Here is a 14163-nt window from a genome sequence, read left to right on the forward strand (position 1 = left end):
ATTGACTCTCTAGAATCAATCTGCTTCTCACCACAAAGACTCTAGCATGGTTGTTCACTGGCTACTGGGTATCTTCTGCTGGAGAAGCAGGTGAGGTTTCTTACTAAGGTGAAAAACTGATGAAGATTGAGTGAGAAATAATTAGTGACACCAATCCTCCTCTTCACTCTTGCCTCTGAGTTGGGATCTAACCGTACAATTCTAGGATCCCATCATCCTCTATCATGTGAGGAACATACAAAGCAGGAAAAGCCACTCCTGTTTCTGCAGTCATGTACTTCTTATATTGACTGCTATTATCTCCAACACATGAGACCTCTCTGTCCTTTCACCATCCCCTCCCATGGGACTGTATTCTTTATTCCCCTTTATGTAAAAGGAATTAGAAGCTACTAACCACTATTTCATGTTTGATTCTAACTATAGAGGTTTGGGGGAGAAACAATCTGGATGAAGGCAGGGGATAAGGCAGCAGGGTAAAGATGGCAGAGTGCCTTGTCTGTAACATTCCATAGACAGCTCAAAGTGATAATCAGGAGAAGCCATAAGCAGAGATTTTTTTTTCATGAGATAGCTGAGGTTAAGTGACTTGCCCAGAGTCAGATAGCTAGTGAGTATTATGTGTCTGAGGCCATATTTGAACTCAGGTCCTCCTGACTCCAGGGCCGGTGCTTTATCCACTGTACCACCTACCTGCTAGCAGGGATTTCTAACTTAAAAGTAGATTAACGAGAAAACTTGTGTTACTGGTAGAAGACAGCTCTTACCAGCCTGCCCAGGATGAAGAAGGAAAGAAAGGAGTGCCTTTCTGGAATCCTTTACTGGTGTATGTGGAGATCCCTTCCTGGACCTCCCTCCCCTTTCAGCAGAAGCTTATTGGTGAGTGAAGCTATCTGCAGATTGAGACTCCTTTCATTTGCCTCACTCACTTATTTCTGTCCATCATCAGAATTTATGTACATATTTATATACACATACATACACACACATAGTTCACATACATATGCATATATGTGTGAATACATAAAATATACTTAAAATGTAAGCATATGTACCCATATGTATATACATGTATATACATATAGACATATTATATGTCTATATGTATATACATGTATATACATATAGACATATTATATGTCTATATATGTCTACATGTATATATCTCTATATGTATATATATGCATACATATACACAGATACATATACACACATACACACAAAGATACATACCTATGCAGACATACATACACACATGCATACATGCATGTGTGTATACGTACATGTGTCCATGTTTACATATATATCCTTTTATTGCTCTTCCACAAGAGCAGGTAATTATTATTTCATGACATGTGGAATGTCCCATTCTGCTTTATTATCTAACAAAACAGTGCATTATTAAGCTATTAAAGCTTAAATCTGCACTAAGATTTCTGGGAGACTGTTACATGTAGGGGCTTGTCTAGCACTTCTGGGGTGTATGGGGTGCTTAGGGAGGACTAGCACCTCTTCTGTGATGGCTTGCTGAGCCATTTTCAGGGATGCTCATCCACCTTGGAACCTGTGGTTCCAAATGCTGCATGCACAGTGGCCACACCCTGGTAGAACCATCTCACCGCAGGGGCTAAGCCAGATTGAGGGGCATGCCTGTTGGTGAGGTAGGGGGTATTTACTCCAAGCATGTGAAGACATCCCTCCCTGCTGGTGGAACAAGCAGATGAGCACAGTTTGTTCCGATGGCCACGAAGGAGGCTGAAGCAGGCACTGTGGAGCCCTTAGAGCTCAGTCAAACCCCGAAGATGCCAAGGTCATCCATTGCATCCTGGGTCATCGCCAGTCATCCTGACTTTTGTCTTGCCACTGGATTTCAATGGCTTCTGAAGAGACAGTGAGGCTGACATCTTTGTGCAACTCCATCTCCCTTCAATCCAACTCATGGGCAAATCAATACATTGGTCCTGTCTGGAAATGAAGGACAAACAACAGCAGCAGCATTACTGACACCATGAATTTAGAGATTTGGCCAGACTGAACCGACCTGAGGCCTAACCTCCTCCACATTTTCTGGGCCATAAAAGACTGCTAACTTCCTAAAATGAATCTTTTTTTGGTAGTTGCTGTAAAGGGCCCTCTTCTGATATTGGCCAGCATTGAGAGCCAAAGGGCTGGTTATTTGTGGTCCTCTGTAAATTGCACAGCTCCCCGGGACAGACATGGCCCCAAAGGTCCTGATTCTAGTGGGGAAAGAGAGAAACTTCAGCTCATACAGGAACAGAAGACCTGGGTTTAGTTCCAACACTGCTATTTCATACCTGTGTGACCTTGGACAAATCATTTAACCTCTCTTGGCCTGTAAAATGAGGAGGTTGCACCTCTGTGGCTCCTTCCAGCCCTAAATCTATGATCCAATAATTCGGGTTCCATATCAAGACATATAAATTCATCAAAGAGGTGAATCTACTTGGGTTTAATTTAAATTCTGGTTCAGACTTAAACCAGGACAAAGCCCTAGGATTCTCTCTTCTCCTACTGTTTCACCGCCTTTTCCCTGCCCTTCTCCTTCTCCCCCGCCCCACAAGTTCCTCAGTCCTTTACTCCTCTGGGGCAAAGTCTTCAAGACATCGGGAAGACCTTGTCAGATCAGCACTCCCAGGCTACTGCATTTATTATGAAGACCTTCTTAAGCAGCTAATAAAATATGGAAAGTCTTCAGGAGAGAACTGTCCACCTTTATTCCAGGCTGTTAAATGAGCAGGGTCAAGATCTGCCTTGCCAGAGTGTAGAGGAATGTTAGGAGGGTCTCACTGCTTGCCAGAGGAAGTTGGAGATGGGGGCATCCCATTCGTGCTCTGGTGAAGGCCTTAGCTTCAACCCCTCTCCATTGTGGTTACTATCTGATCCAAGTTGTGAAATCCCATAAGATGCCCTGCAATATTCCGTGATTCTATCAGCATTGTGCTGAACTGTCCATACTGCTGGTTGCCATGCTGTTTCTTGCACAAAAAACTCCATCTCCCACCTCCTGGCTTTGTCACAGGCTGTTTCCCAGGTCTGGGATGCTCTCCCTTCTCACCATTGCCCCTTAGAATCTCTCTCTTTCTTTATGACTCAGCTCAAATGTTGCCTTCTGCAAGAGGATGAGTTTCCCCCAGCTTGGTTATTACCCATGCGCACACACACACACACACACACACACACACGTATGTATACATGTAAACATGTATGTATATTAATGTACCTGTGTGTGCACACATTCATGTGCACAGGTCTGTGTGTTTATACATATAGGTGGCTGTGTGTGTCCGTGTGTGTGTGTGTGTGTGTGTGTGTGTGTGTGTGTATGTTTATACATACATGTGGAAGTCTTCCTGCCTTCAGGCCTAAATTAGGTCCTAGTACTACCCAATTCTCATCCTTTTATAAGAGGATACTGGGAAGTCAATCAACTCACCTTTACTGAATCCTTACTGCGTGCTCTTAAATCCTAGGATAACTTTTACTACCTTCAGCATTTTGCCAAGGCTGACCCCTTTTACTTTGTGTATCTATGTCTTCAGAAATATGTAGTTAAGGAGAGATCTGCCTTACAGCTAAGCAGAAACTATGAAAGAGGAAGAACAGAGAGCCTATGAGGAGAGGCAAAAGGAATTACAGTTTACCCTGGAGATGAGGAAATGAGAGTAGAAGGCAGTGCTAGAGAACACAAGATTCCAATCTATAAATCTGTGGCAGGATGCCCAAGGATGTTGGTCAATTATTTTCTAACTCAAGAGAACAGGAAATGGATTCAAATTGCAGCAACAGGGAGTTCAGGTAGATTGGATGTTTGCTGTCATTTCATAGCAAGGGAAGGCTACCCTCTACAGACTGATCATTTCTTCCTAGGCACTATCCTTATAATTCACATAGCTGCCACCAAGTTAATTTTGGTTCTTAGATAAGGAAGTGTGGACTAACCATGGAGATTTTTCTTGGGCATGGGCAACTGAGTCTCCTAGAATCTTTTTCCACTCTAAATTTTTTCTTTATAAAACAAACTCTTTGTTTCTTTAAAAAGAAGCAGTGTGCTATAATGGTTGGAGTGCTGGAGTTGGGATCAAGAAGAACTGGGTTCAAGTCCTGCCTCAGACACTTGCTAGTTATGTGACCCTGGGCAAATTCCTTAAAACTCTCTCCAGCTCAGTTTCCTCATCTGTAACATGGGGATAATATTAGCACCATTTTCACAGGGCTGTTGTAAGGAACAAATGAAATAATATATGTAAAGTGGTTATCAACCTTAAATGTTATTTGTGGTTGTTGTAATTATTATTATTTATGAAACAAACTATTACCTTTTAAGAATCAGTGCTAGACTTGGAATCAAGAAGACATGTTCAAATCTTGCCTCTTGATACTTACTATGCAACCCTGGATAAGTTAATTAATCATTCAGAGGCTTGGGAAATGAGTCCTTAGGAAGTCTGTGATCTCTGTTGGTGGAAAGCATTTTCCACATTAAGGAAATACTAGATCAAATGAAATATTCATAAAGCACTTAGCATAGAGTCTGGCACATAGAAGGTACTATAGAAATGGTAGTTATTATTTTTAGATCTTTATTATTCATCTATTACAGTTAACAGTCATGAATATCAACTACTCATTATAATTTAAGAACTCTAAAGGAAACATATAGTTTAGAAAAAGAGATCAAGAGGCAGCTAGGTGGCACAGTGGATAGAGGACTGGCCCTGAAGTCAGGAGGACCTGAGTTCAAATCTGGCCTCAGACCAAACAGTTGACACTTACTAGCTGCATGACCCTGGGCAAGTCACTTAACCCCAATTGCCTAAAAAAAAAAAAAGAGAGAGAGAGAGAGATCAAGAAATAAAGACATCTAAGTACATTCAGTGTGTAAAATACAATGGGACCTTCATAACTAAATTTAAATTGTAATTAGTCTTTCTTTAATTTGATTCAGTTTCTGCCTTAGAGATTGAGTAACTAGTTTATCCTTATTAATTGCAGACAGTAAAATACTTCTTAAGACTTTTACACAGTTCCAGGTTTGACCAGTACTTTGGGGGCATCAGGCAGTCTGCTTTAGTGATTTTACCCTGATGTTTAAAAATCTGTTGTTATTCTGGGTTGTGGGTGGTGAAAGAATATGGTAAGTAAATGCCAGAATTTAGGGTAATATGCAGGTTAGAGATAACGTTAAAAATTTCCTTAGGAAAGGGATGCATAGTTACTGTGAGTCCCTAGCCAAAGCTGAGGTCTGAGTTAGGACAATCTGGAGGGTATTTTGCAAGGTTCAATGGGAAGGCCAGGGTTCAGTTTTCAGGGTGAAGGGGTCAGAAGTTAGTATTCCAGAGGCCTTAACTAAGCAGCAATATAGTATATAAATTAGGGATGGGTTCAAGGATGTGTTAGAAGTAAAGGTCAGACAAAGGCACCATCAACAGCGTCCAAAACAAATAGATGGTATTTTAATACAATAATTATAAGTTTATGACCATTGTTATTAGGACAAGCATTGTCTTTCTCTTGCGTGTCAAAAAGGCTTCATAGATACGGTGCTATTACCTAGAGTTATAACAGGGATCCTTTCTTGTTTCAAAATAATCCTTATAGAGAGAAACCACTATTTGTCTTCTGAATACTCCTTTCTCATTCTAACTTTCTCCCCATTTTATTTGCATAAGCAGACATGTTTTATCTGCTCCTCAGCTATTATGCAAGAAGGGCTTGGAATTAGATGGAGACCAGAGTTCAAATCTTACTTCTGGATAATCATGGGTGACTTCATTTTTATGAGTGTCAATTTCTACATATTATCTATATTTCAGCCCTTCCAGAGCTGTGTTGAAGATTAGACAATGCTATGTATGTAAAGTACTTTGCAAACCTTAATGCACTACATAAATGTCAAGTCCTTTTGTGATGGCTTGTTTTCAACTAGTAAACAGACTGTCGAGCTCATATATGCTTAGAGGCAGGAGAATATCATGTACTGTCTCTGGGTCTACATAAACTCCTGTGATTGTCTCTGTATAAAAATCAAAGGCTTTTCTGGCCCAATTCCCTGTCCTTTGAACCTACCTTTGTTGTAAAAAGGCTTTGTATAGGTTTGTCTATGAATTATCCAGCAGGCTTCCAGCTCCTTCCAACTTTGCATCTTAAAGAGGTTAAGTCTTTACTGCTCAGTACCTGGCACAAAGTAGACAATAAATGTTTATTGATTGATTGATTGCACATTTTAAAAGAAATTGGAACATAGTTTTTTTTTATTACTTTTAATGAAAAAGACCAGAATACTTTATTTTATCCATCTATTTTCATAATATGTTGGGAATCCAAGAGCACTTGTGTGTCCATAGGTATCCTACTTCACAGATTAGCTCCAAGAGATGTTACAACAGAGAACAAAATATGAACTGCTGGAAAGTTCTTTAATTCAGCAATTGTGGAGAATTTTAATGAAAAAACAGACTAAGTCATTAGTTTACCCATGTCGTGGGAGAAAAGTTAGTCATCCACAAAGCTACATCACCTTGGATTGCTAACTTTTCCAGAATAATTTGAAACAAATATAATATAATGTTGTCCTTACAAAGAGCCTCAGCTGACAATATAATAGAATTCTGAGGTAGGTGACTGAAGTTCCACAGATGAATGTGTCCACGGAGATCATGGAGAATTGAAATCATTAGATCTGCACAGAGGTTTTGGCAATTGTGAACTTTTTCAGAGGAAAAGAGGCTGAACTATGTGACCTTTTGAAGTCTTCTCTTTTGATTTAAATTCTTTGCCCATTTATCCCACCCAAAGTCCAAGCCTAGGTAACTGGATGGTAAGACATGGGACTCACCTTGCAGGCATTGCTAAGGTCAGACACTATTACTTCCTGTTGGCTACAGGTTCCAGGGCTCAGGCTCTAGGAAAAAGGCATTCAGAGCTCATTTCTGGGCCAGCATTCTTAGCCTCTGCTGCTCTGTAGCCAGCTTTTTGACATTCTCCATGAAGAATGTGGTCAATCTGGGCGAGGAAAGGAGAGGGTGGTGGTGGCGAGAAACCTGCTGAGGAGTTCCAGGTCACCCAATAATTCTCTTTTTTCAGACTCTCCCCTCCATCACCCTGAAAATGCTGATGAACTTGGCCCCACAGAACACAGAAGACTTCTGTTTCTGGAGACTGTAGGGTAAACATTAAGGACGTGGAACGGATGGCATAAGAGACCCATTAAGGCCCAGAATAAAACTCATCGAGGATTTGGAATCCACCTGACAGGAAATTAACTTTTGCATTTGGGGTGGTTTTGGGGTTTTCTTTCACTCTTTCAGCTCCCTCCCTCCCTTTCTCTCACCTGGTTATATTGACCATGGATATAATGGAAAGAGCCCTTTTACTGGATACAGGAGACTTGGGTTCAAATCCCAGTGCTGCCACTTACTAGTTCTGTGATTATGTTATTTAACCCTCCTAAAGTCTTGGTTTCTTCATCTCAAAAATGGAGGTGATAATAAAAGTTGCACTATCTATCTCACAGGGTTGTTGCGAGGAAACTGACTTCAAGTGTTAGACGAATGTAAGTAGTGATGACATTGATGATAATAGAGGTGGGGAGGAAGGTGGGCACAATAATATGGGGCAGCTAGGTTGTATAGAGAATAGAGCTCTGGGCCTGGAATCAGGAAGGGTTGAGTTCAAATCTGGCCTCAGACACTTGCCAGCAGTGTGACCCTGGGCAAGTCTCTTGACCTGACTACTTCAGTTTCCTCAGCTGTAAAATGGAGGTAGTAATAGCATTGTTGTGAGGATCGAATGAGATAATATCTATAAAGTGATTTACATAGTGCTTGGCACATAAAAGGTGAGATATAAGTATTAGCTATTACTATTATGTGATAGTTCAGGCATGGGTGAAGGGCAGAGTTCGTAGAGTAAAGGAGATTAAAGTCAACTGGACTTTTGGACTGAATTTCCAAAGCCAAAGAGATAGGAAGTGAGAGAAAGAAGGTTGGGATTTCTGACCAACATTTTTTCCTCTATAGTCAATTAATATCTCTTCTACATAGGCTTGATTCTCTAGTCACCAATTAGTCATGAACTCCAGGAAGGAAAAGTTAATTCAGTGTGTGCTAGGTTTATGATTTTCTACAACTTTTATCAGCTTCTGGCAGAAGGAGGGAGAGGGAGAGGGAATTAGTGTAATATTCTGATTCCTTTGGCATCATTTCCCAATAAACAACAGGTCTACAAAGGAGCCAGACTATAGCCTATCTTCCATGAGCTGCTTCAAACCTGTAGTTATACTCTGGGAAACAAGTCTGTTTTCCCTAGGCTATCTGGTTACAGCCTTTCAAAAATGAGCAGCCTCATTATCAATAGTGTTTCAGATTCTCTGGCATACTTTTCTGAAAGCATCAGCTGTCCAGGATTGGCAAAAGCTCTAGGACAGATGCATTCTTTCTGCTTGTCATCTCCTCCCACAGGCTCCATGCCACCATCCAAACCCAGGGACCCTGCTTGGTATATGTGAACATCAAGGCTCAACTTCTTTGGGGTGTAGAATAGAACAGCATGGGGGACATAGGGAGAGGCTGCTGAATTTTATTTCTTGGAGATCTTGAAGAAAGGGTGAAATATTTATTATTTTTATACAGTGAGGTCTGTTATCTTTTATTTGTTGACATTCTCTCCCAGTTTTATTCCATAGGCCTCATCTCTTCAAAGAGATTTATAAACTCCTAATGACAAGGATTATGTCATCAGCTCCTTCTGTATCTCCCATGGTGCCTAGCACAGTGCTAGACATGCAGAATGAGGATTATCAAATGCTTGTGGAATGAACAAATGACACACAAGTGTCTAGACTGGGGAATGGACCATCCCAAATGGAGGCAAGGGAATGGATGGATGAGGTGATATCTGGAAGGGTTGTGCCAGGCTGAGGATGCTCACATTCTTATCTCTAATGGGAGCTTTTCTCCAGCAATGATAAACATTTACTGAGTGGCTGTTATAGTAGGGCATTACGTGTTAGATACTAGGGATGCCTAGAAGTATAAGATGTGGGTGGGGCTTGGTCTAGATTACTAAGTGGGGCGTTGGAATGGACATCAGTATGATCTATGCATGAAAGAAATCACCACTCTAACATTCCCAACAAGTGGTCACTCAGTTTCTACTTAAAAGCTTCCATGGAGGGGGAACCCATTACTTTTTTTTTAAATTAAATTTTATTTTCAAATGAAGATTTGCCTTCTCTCCTTCCCACTTCTTTCCTTACCTCCTCACTGGAAAAAAAAACAGGAAAAATAATCCTTCCTGATATAAACATATATAGTCAAACAAAACAAATTCCTGCATTGGCCATGTGCAGAAAAATGTCTTAATCTGCCCTCTGGGTCTGGGAGATGGACAGCAGTTTTCATTATTAGTCCTCTGGTATTGTGGTTGGTCAATGAAACCCATCACTTTTTGAGGTGGACCATTTAACTTTGGGAAGCTCAGTGTGGAGATATTAAAAAAAAAACAAATAAAGAAGACTTTTGAGCACTGAGATTAGAAAGTGTAAAGTTCATCAGAAAGAATCTCAGGCCCTTACTCAGATCCTAACTCTTTTAACTTATCAGTAGTTTTTAAAAGCCTGGGTATGGAATTTTCAAACCAACAATCCACGTAAAGCAAGAAATGAAAAGGAAAAAGAAGGATGCTAGCAGACAAAGGTTGATAGAAATGGGAAATGACAATTCTTATTCTGATAGCAAAAGAGAAGACAAAACTCAAAAAACATACCAAGCTAGAGTCATTTAGTCCAGGGTAAAACAGTTCTACCCACCTTGGTCAGTTTATATGGCATTAATGTATTTCACCGCAATAAAATCACTAAGTTCATATTAATGATCTAAGTCATTCAGAAAGGTTGAATTGTTTCATAGTCTCTATTTAAAAAATATGTAATGCATTTTAGAAAGATTTCCATTAAAAATGCTTAAACTCAAAAAAATGCTTTGGTAAATATTTTTGGGGAGGGAAACATGGAGGGTATAGACCTTAGCAATGCAGAAAACTCTTCTACCAATTCTATTCCATTCATTGCAATTTAAAAAAAAATATTTATTAAGTGTCTACTATGTGTAAGCCCATATCAGATACAAGAGATACAAAGATTAGCCATAAGGATTCCATACAGCTTAGCTTTAATTGTGTAACATTACCTATCTATCTATCTATCTATCTAGATACACACATATGTTAGGTGACATATGAATTTTATAAAAATAAACAATTCACATTTCATAGGATGGAGGGCTGGGGCTGTCTCCTAGCAAAAATATTCAGAAAATAGAGTCAGAACCAACTGACAGAATGTCAGAGGTCTGCTGGGTCTCACGAGTTGGGAGTCTACTCAGTCGTGTTTAAACAACTTATGGTGACCCAAAATAGACTTCCTGGGAGAAGAGATTTATAAGGGATATCAATGAAGTTTCCAGCAACTAAGGAAACTATTAAACTCTGACTCAGAGTTCCCAGGCAAATCTCAGGCCTGAGCTAAGGAGAAAAAGATGAATTTTGGTCATTCATCAAAACTCCACCTAAGCTATGAATTTTCAGGCATTTAGATAAAAAAAGTATTAGTGAAAAGTGAACTTCCATATGCGTCTATTGGTCATTGTTTCTGTTGACAGGGCAGAAGGATAAAAGGTGGTTTTATTTCTCCCTGAGAATTCCCTGAAGATTTAGAAGTTTTGAGTAGTTTATAGCTCACCCACCACTTCTCCTCTTCCACCAGCACCTCAGTCTCCTTTAACAGTCTGCTTTTCAGGAATAGCATGGTGGAATAGAGCGGACTCCACCATTGGGAGTGTTTGGCGTTGGGCTCAAAACTTGAACTGAAGATGTAAGTTCAAATCTTGACCAAGTTAATTTGTTTCTCTGGGTCTCATTTTTCTCATCTGAAAAATGAGGAGGTTAGACTAGATGGTCTCTAATTTCACTTCCATCTCTAAATCTATGGTCCCATGGTCCTATGATCCTACACTTTCTGAGATCCTTTCCGGCTTCATAACTTATACATCCCATGATTTCCCCCAGGAAGCCTTTTAAGACTTTTCTCTTTGACACTACCCTTCCTGGAGCTATAACCACACTAGAGTATTTGAAGTTATAATAGACTTTAGAGATAAAAGCATTCAGCCTATGTTGTTATCTGGTGGGCTATGTGGTGTGTTACAGTAGTCAAAAACATTAATTCTAAAATAAGATTCTAAGGCAATCAAGAGGTATACTCTAATTAATGAGAGATGTGCATTTCTATTAACTTATGATGAATTAATAATAATTTTAACTTTAACATTAACTTATGATAAATGAGTGCTAATTTATCATAAGTTAATAGAAATGCACATCTCTCAGCAATTAATCCATTAGCTCTCAGAGCTCAAACTTTTGCTCATCTCTTCATTTCTCAAATCCTCTAGTCTCATAAGTTTAAATAAACATTAGTATGCCTGGCAATATAGTTTATCAATCAATATCATACAAACAATGCAAAGACAAATTTAAATATTTCAATAATATATCATAATGAGATAGATCACAGCCAAAGTCACCTCAACCAACAACAATATCTGCTTATTCCTCATCTCTGGAAATGCATTCTTATCATTTAGCTCTCAAGATGACAGTCAACATTTCTCAGGAATTTTCTGGATGGAGATTTAAACTGATTTTCCTCAGGACATATTTCTTCACTTTTTCTCAAGTATTACAATTAACTTATTCAGTCTTTTGGAAAAGAAATTCACTTAGTTCTTTTTCTCTACACCAGACACACACTTAGCAGCCCTGAGAACTTATGGTCCACTCTCCCAACATTCTATTCTCCTTTAAAGACATAGTAGCAGTATCTATAGAATGTGGGAAGGGCTCTTGAAGCTGCCACATTCTTTGATTCTTATTGCTCCCTGTCTTCCAAATGTGCTAGTTCCTAGAGAGGGATCGAGGAAGATGGTGAACAGCTGACTAGTCAGTATTGCCACTGGCTGTCCTTGTGTATTTGAAGAACAAGGACTTTGTTATGTCATCAATAAAAGGAGTGAGGAAAGAGGAGAACCCATTTATTATCCTCCCATGTTCCCCCATGTCTTGCCACTGGTTGACTGAGTTTCCCATGAACATCAGGTGAAGAAATCCACAAAAATCATCACTGATTGGTAAGATGGTGATGATAGCTGACTTAGCAATAGCCTTCATTTTTTATGTCTTTATACATCCCAAAACTATTTCTGGGGACTTATTAATGTAACATTTCTTTTTTTTTTTTTGGCTTTTAGGCAATTGGGGTTAAGTGACTTGCCCAAGGTCACACAGCTAGTAAGTGTCAAGTGTTGGGTCTGAGGTCGGATTTGAACTCAGGTCCTCCTGACTTGGCCGGTGCTTTATCCACTGCGTCACCTAGCTGCCCCTTAATGTAACATTTCTACGTAAGGCTCTGCCCTTTTTTTAATTTTTGGTAGATACAATTGTATCCACCAAACTTGCTTTTATTCAATTGTATTGTTTTTACTTTTATGTTCTCTGTGTAAAGATGAGGGTCAATTGAATCCATCAACCATCCTCAACCAATCTCAGCCCATCTAAAGTAACTAAAAATATGCGGATACTTTTCTCAGGTGACAGCTGTTGTACTGTAATCAATCAAATAATCAAAGGCATTAAATTAAATAAGTAAAGTCCTTAATCAAATTGGAAGGGATAAGAGACATTGGGATTAGTTGAGGAGACTCGGTCAGACCCTGTGGGATTTGGATAAAACAGTAGACCAGTTCAGAACCCAGAGATGCTGCCCTAGGAGACACAGAAGTGTGGGCTGATGCCCTGTGAGGGAATCACTTAGGGAGAAAGGGAGGAGAAAAACCTTCCTTCTCTTTCACTGTCCCTTCTATCTCCTTCCTCTTGTCAAGAAAGATCTTGACAACTTCAAAAGATCCAGAAGATGTGGACATCTCATTTGTGTTCCAGCAATCTCCTCAGAATAGAAACAGCTGGGGGCAGTGTTTGCATCATAAGTCAAGGACAAATCTAACTCATTAAGGAAAGATGGTTTAGGACTTACAAGAAGCCCAGGAGAAATCTACACTTTGCCTGTGGGGAACTTCATGAACACTTCACGAAGGCAGAAAAGAACTTTTATCCAACTAAGAGATGTGAGTTTACCCTTTGCCATGTTTTCTCTAAGCTTGAGTCCACTTTCCCCTAATTATATGTATGTGTGAGACTTTATGCCCCAGACTTTTGAGGGAATGTTTTGTACCAACTGTTCTGACTTTATCACCTTCATAAATATCAGTTCTAAAACCTAATTAAGTCTGTCTGGCTAATTTATATCAAGGACCGTCATTTGGGGAAACACTTTTATGGGGACTTGTGAGTTATATTACTAGAGAAAACCTCCTAAATGCTCATGATTTCCCCCAAGCATTTGTCTCTGTCTGTCTGTCTGTCTCTCTGCCTGTCTCTGTCTGTCTGTCTCTTTCTGTCTCTGTCTGTCTCACAGGTTGTGAGTTGGAATTCAAGTAATATTTCTTAAAGAAGAATTGAAATGTCAAGAAAAGTAGAAGTCTGATAAACATTAAGAACTTTTTCTCTAATACAGTCCTCTGATAATTGGCTTACTGTTACATGCAGGGAGTGGGAGAAAGGTACAAGTTTTTATTAAGTATCTACTATTTGCCAGGCACTGTGTCAAGCACTCTACAAATATTATCTCATCTGAGATCATGACAACATGGACATTGCCCTGGATGCTTGAAGGCTATGACAGTGGGCAAAAAGTCAATTAACTTCACTGGGCCTCAGTTTCCCCATCTGTAAAATGAGAGTTTCTCTAGATTATGAGTTCTTAAACTGAGGTCTATAAACTTAAAAAATAACAATATTTCAATACAATTTTTTTTTGTGATCCTTCCCCCCCCCCCTTCATTTAAAAATGCCATTTTGAATAGAGTTCTATAGGCTTTACCACTCTGCCAAAGGATCCATGCCATAGAAAAGGTTAGGGATCCCTGGACTAGATTATGTCTAAAGCCCTTCCAGCTCTAAATCTTGTGATCCTGCTAACCTATAAAGGTTTGAGTGTGGGCCCATGGGTTGAAATTGCATCTGTTTTCC

General features: G+C 39.6%; 1 long non-coding RNA gene across 2 annotated transcripts in view; it reads right to left on the bottom strand.

Moving 5' to 3' along the window:
• Window positions 1–1356: 1356 nt before the first annotated feature.
• LOC110219502 (uncharacterized) overlaps window positions 1357–14163 on the bottom strand; it is a 39151-nt gene continuing 26344 nt past the window's right edge. For both annotated transcript variants that reach the window (XR_013483323.1, XR_013483322.1), the window contains 2 exons: window positions 6088–6195; window positions 1357–1965 (listed from right to left, as the gene is read on the bottom strand). This is a non-coding gene — a long non-coding RNA (uncharacterized LOC110219502). The remainder of the gene's footprint in view (window positions 1966–6087; window positions 6196–14163) is intronic.

This window comes from Phascolarctos cinereus, unplaced genomic scaffold (genome assembly GCF_003287225.1).
Source record: "Phascolarctos cinereus isolate Bilbo 61053 unplaced genomic scaffold, phaCin_HiC Scaffold_7;HRSCAF=346, whole genome shotgun sequence".
NCBI lineage: Eukaryota > Metazoa > Chordata > Mammalia > Diprotodontia > Phascolarctidae > Phascolarctos > Phascolarctos cinereus.